This window comes from Pithys albifrons, chromosome 15 (genome assembly GCF_047495875.1).
Source record: "Pithys albifrons albifrons isolate INPA30051 chromosome 15, PitAlb_v1, whole genome shotgun sequence".
NCBI lineage: Eukaryota > Metazoa > Chordata > Aves > Passeriformes > Thamnophilidae > Pithys > Pithys albifrons.
In genome coordinates, this window is record NC_092472.1 from 19,574,789 (window position 1) to 19,580,788 (window position 6,000).

A 6,000-nucleotide genomic window follows, 5' to 3' on the forward strand; every position below is an offset into this window, starting at 1 on the left:
TACTCCTGTTGACAGCAAAGAGCAGGAAAGGCTGAATTCAGGGAGGGTGGAGACACCTCTGCTACCTCCAGGCAGCAGTTCTGCCACATATCTCAAGGTTCAGAAGCAGTAAATTTATTTTGTATATTGATCAATAAACTCTAATGTAAGAACACTTTCACTACATCCTTAAAATAAGGGATTTCCAAAGGCTTCAGCAATCTCAAGTCCCATTCCTTCCTTTCCATGGAGGGTGAGAACTCCATATGGAGCTGGAATATACGGGACGTGTAATTCACCATCTCGTTTCAAAAGCACAAGAGAGAATTGTGAGTTTTCAAACCTAAATTCTGCATGCTCTTGGATTACTTTTAATTAATTTTAATCTCTCTTGCAATTTGCTCTAGTCTTTCTGTTTCTTCCTCCTGATGTAGCTTTTGCTATGCAATTCTAAAAACTTGCATTTCTATTAAACCTTTCTTAAGATGAGACTATTAATGAGAATTCTGTGCTCCAGGGAAGATTATACCTGTATTAAATACAATTGTAATTTGGACATGCTGTAACGACAGGTAGGAGCAGATGGTGCAGTCACAGGTGACTTCCTCATTTTCAGTTATGAAAGATCTACTTACTATAACAAACAAAATATAGTTATTTGTTTCACAGTCCAGAATCTACTGGCTACTTGTTTAACAAGAAAATAGAAGTATTTTCTGATTTTTGATCTCTGCCTTTTTATTTGGTGTAGTCTTGGTATGGATTTACACTCTCCCTGCTCCCCCCAGTGAACTAATGTTTGTTCTGTACTTCTTGATTGAAACAAGAGAAAGCTCTGCCTGCATTCTGGTGAGGAACATCTGCTCAAGACAGTGAAATGCAAATTCATGTTTATTGTTTAATTTGCTGGGTGGGCTCAACATCATTGAGTTCTGTCCCCATGGGATTCTCCAGCTATTCATATTCACACAGTTCTGCACTGCTCACCCTCACCTGGCAGCACAGCCCAGGACTGGCAGCCAACAGGACAGTGCCACCCAACAGTGCCAGCTTTGTGCCCCAGTGCCACCCAACAGTGCCAGCTTTGTGCCCCAGTGCCACCCAACAGTGCCAGCTTTGTGCCCCAGTGCCACCCCGCAGTGCCAGCTTTGTGCCCCAGTGCCACCCAGCAGTGCCAGCTTTGTGCCCCAGTGCCACCCCGCAGTGCCAGCTTTGTGCCCCAGTGCCACCCCACAGTGCCAGCTTTGTGCCCCAGTGCCACCCCACAGTGCCAGCTTTGTGCCCCAGTGCCACCCCACAGTGCCAGCTTTGTGCCCCAGTGCCAGCTTTGTGCCCCAGTGCCACCCAGCAGTGCCAGCTTTGTGCCCCAGTGCCACCCAGCAGTGCCAGCTTTGTGCCCCAGTGCCACAGCTGGAGGTGCACTGAAGGAGAACACAGAACACCCTCTGGGTGCTGCCAATAAGATGCAGGAATGCAAGTCAGTCTCCAGTTTGGAAACAAGGGGCTTTACCAACATCCAACTTGCCAGGTTTGGACCCAGAGGGTGTGACACTTCTCCCTAACATGGATCTTTAAAGAATGCTTAAAGTTCCAGCAATCACTTTTACAGCAGTAACTATTTTAGTAACAGATTCTTTCAGAAGACTTTTTAAGACAAACCACTTAATTTTGCCTCGTTCCTGGGAGGTGAATGCAGATGTGCTGAGGGTTTTGTTGCTCTTTTGTTTCTGTAGTATTTGTAAGTGCTGAGCCAATGAGGCTGGCAGAGTCACCAGCTCAGGGTGGCACTTGGCACTCAATGCCCAGGGAATTCTAACTCTTGTCACTGCAGTTAGGGTGTATGTACCACCCAGCTGACATAGGACATTCCAAATTACAGATCTCAGGGGAAGTTTCCAAGGTCAGATGAGTGAAGAAATGGGGGGAAAAAAGAGGATTCCTGCACTCCTGCTCTGGGCCTGTTTTATCATCCCCAGCAGGTCACAGTGGCCACACAAGGAACAACAAGTGCTCTGCCAGTGCAAAAGAAAACTTTCTGCAGAAAAGTCCACCTGCTCTTCTTTAGCTGGAATTTCCCAATCTACTTCTGTGTATTCAGCAAAAGCTGAATGACTGTGGACAGAGGAAAAGGAGCCTCCTGCCCAGCAGGGAAGTTGGTCCAACACTCACAGCAGTGCAGAGCAGCCTTTCCTCAGCCCCAATCCAGACACAGCTACAGCAACGTGGACACAACTCTGCTACCAAAAGGACACCAGGGCCATACAGGAATTTCTAGGACATGCACCACATCTGCAGTGAGGACATTCACACTTCTGTCCTAGTGCAGTCAAAAGTCTCCCATATGACCTTGTGAAGTTCATGATCTCTCTGGAATTTACACCTGGGAACTTCACAAAACAATTATTTCTGTCTTTTCTACATAATACTGCAAACTCTTTAAATCTGGGTCCACCTTATTACGTGTTTATTTCACTACAAATCCCCAATGAAGTACCCAGCCCATCACTGTTCTCTGAGTTTCCACAATACACTAAGAATAATTTGAGTATTCTAAACCATGCAAGTCAATGTCAGGAGACATTTTATCTCAGTAAAGGGAATGTCAGGAGCCTCTTCATCCCACTTATTGTGCAACTGGGGAACATTCATCCACCTCACTGTGGGTAGAAACACCTCTCACTTTCAGAAGATATGATATTTTTATGCACACACTTACATGCAGCTGTTATTAAGAATGCAGTCACATCATTTTTTATTCCAATAGTGGGAGTACATAATCAGTTCAAGTGCTGCACTAGTAAGGAGAATTCAAGACAAATTATAAGTCATAGATAATTACTATTAATAGAAAATATGCCTCAAGGAGAATGGAGTTATTAGATAAACATCATTGCAGTGCTCAGTAGCTCAGGAGTGGATAAAAGAAAGGAGAAGGAGTTGCTCTGGGATTCCTCCACCCTGTAGTAGTTGAAAGGATTTTTTTTAGAATCCTTTCTGTTCCTAGCTCATAAATGAAGGTTCCTTTTAAGAAGAGGCATGAGGAACTCCAGGACAGCTCCACCTCGAAGCCGTGCAGTGCCTGGCACTGTCCCAGCTGTGCCAGCCCCTGGGCCAAGCAAAGGCTCCCTCCCACCTTTGTGCCCAGCTGAGCCACCCACAGCAGCACTGCTAAAACCAGGGCTTAGGGCTCAAAGGAGACATTTTGTGGATGTACCCTGACTGCTCTACATCTGCATTTGATACAGGAGCCTCCCTTTGCTGCTGGGACAGCTTTATGTCCTGTAAGGAAGAAATCTTCCCAAGTCTCCTCCCCTTCCTCTCAGCCCCATCTCAACTGCACAACTCACTGTCCTTCCACCTCATGGCAGATACTTTGCCTTTACTTTAGTATTAAAAAAAAGAAAAGAAAAGAAAAGGAAAGAAAAGAAAAAGCTAGAAGAAATAAGAACACTCTTTCATCTCCAAGAGGAAAGTGTGATTCCTGAGCCACTCAATTTGCTTGAAATGATGGTATAACCTTTGACTGACCCACGTGTCCTGCAAACCCCTGGGGGCTGTTCCCTGTGGCACCTTCCTGGGCAGCACTGCCCTCAAAGCCCCCAGGAGCCAAGTCATGCCAAGGCAGAATCACCCCTGTGCTCTCTGTGCTCTGTGGGTGCAAAGCAGCCTCAGGGGAGTTAAGCCATCACTCACAATGCCAGTTTGAGCCTCTGCCACACTGTATGTGACCCCTCAGCCCCAGCTCCGTGCCTGTTTTCCCCACACCCCCCTCAGGAGCTCCTGGTGTGACTTCCCCGTCCCACGGAGCAGCAGTGCCACGGTTGGCACACTTTGCTCACCCTCTGTGCCCAGACAGATCTCGGAAGGGCCCTCTGTGGGCTCAAGGGCCAGCAGGGATGGCCCTCTCATGCCAGCTGGCCCAGGGGCACGTGGATGGGAACAGACACATCTGCTCTCCCACCTGCAGACCCCATGAGGGCAAACTGCTCCAGAGCAGTGGGGGAAGACACAAATGTGCATTTTCTAATTATGCAATTGCACTCTCCTGCTTATTTTCCATTTGGGAAAGTAGAGCAAATTGGCACAACTAGAAGTTTTGCTTACTAGTGCTCATGTGGGTCAGACTGGAGTCAGCATCACAGCCCAGAAAAAACAGTCAGAACAATTCTCAACCTCTACTCAAAGCAATGACAAAAGTTATGATGTCTGGTAATTTGATGCAAAGAAACTCAATAGTGCTGTAATGGAAAAGAAATGACAAGAGGAAATGGTCGAAGCCAAAGGCTACATTCCATGTTACATATCCATGGGTCCTTTCTAAGCCCCAGCAATGAGGAGTGACAGGATTTGTCTCTGAGACGCCACAGAACAGCCAGTTCATGACCTTGGGATCCAGTGGGAGCTTTGTTTATTCCCTGGGGGTGTGCCAGGGCAGCCCTGGCACATACACCCTGTCTGCTGCTGGCACTGGCCACAGACACACCTGGCTGGGCATTGCAGAGTGTCCTGCAGCTCCCTGTTAAACCCCTGCCAGCCTGACTTGTGCCTGCTGTGCTGCCCAGGACACAAACTGGCACTCAACTGGAACCTGTGCCAGGTGCTTTGCTCCTAACACCAGGGGACTCTCCACCACAAACTAGGACACTGAGGACCCTTAGTGCAGTTCTGGACTCTGAAATACTTCTCTGTGCAAATACAAAGTAGAAAGGTGCAACAGCAAAGACTGAGGGAACTCCAGCCAGCCTGAATTGGAACACTGCATTCAGACCCACTGTCTGAATAGCACCCTGAAACCCTCAGCTGCTCATTCCTAAAAGCCTTCACATGAAAGAAAATGTTCTATCACCAAGTAATTACCTACATTTACCCTTTTTAATTTTGTGTTTGGTTTGGTTTTTGGTTTTTGGGGTTTTTTTTTGTAAATGAACAAACAGGTTCTCAAGGAAAGCAAAACCTTTGAGTCAGAAACGGGCAAACAAAGCACAAAAGGAACACACAACTCTCTGCCAGTGGCCTGAACAATGTGCACATTTGAGGGATCCACACTGAGACAAGTGAGCTGGAAACAGTAGGTAAGGACTCAGTATTTCAGCATGACCCCTCCTCTGAATCAGGGGGGATCTCCAGCCAAATCCCCTTTGGAGCTGTGCTTGGCCAAGGCTCTCAGGAGCAGATTTTCAGGCTCTCTCTGGGCATGTTTGGGGCTGAGCTGCCAAAGGGGCAGAGCTGACACTGAAGTGTTGTCATTAGGACCATACAACTAAACCATTATTTCAGGAAACAAACAGCAATGTAACATATAAAAATAGTTACAGATATTCAGGATTGTTCTGCTGTTGCTTTATGGATATTTTGTTGGCTTTCTTAAAGATGGGAATATCTCTTCCAAATCCAGTATTTGAAAAGTACCCTCACAAGACTGGCTAAAATCAGAATGAATAGAACTAGAATAAACACAATTTCATATTAGTTTTCATCTGTTATTATTTTCAGCTCTCCATTTAAGTGTGAATGATCATGAACAAGATTTGTTTCTCTTACTAACGATACAGTCCTCTTACTCTTTCATGTGGGATCCCTCAAATTCAAACCCACTAATGAGGCTTTCAGAGCAGAGCTCACGTCTCCCACTTTCTTTGAGCATTGCTCCAGAAAGCAGCTTTGCTATTCCTGCAAACACAGAGGAGGAAGAGCTTTAGAAATGGAGCCAGGGTGCGCCCAGGGGATGGTGCTCAGGACACAATGCTGGGCTGGGAAGCAAGGGCTGGGCTGGGAACACTGAGACCCCCAGGCCTGAGGGGCAGCTTTTGGGGTGGGCAGCACCCCAGAACCCACCCCCAGCCCTGAGGCAAAGCCTTTGGGGTGGGCAGCACCCCAGAACCCACCCCCAGCCCTGAGGGGCAGCCTTTGGGGTGGGCAGCACCCCAGAACCCACCCCCAGCCCTGAGGCGAAGCCTTTGGGGTGGGCAGCACCCCAGAACCCACCCCCAGCCCTGAGGCGAAGCCTTTGGGGTGGGCAGC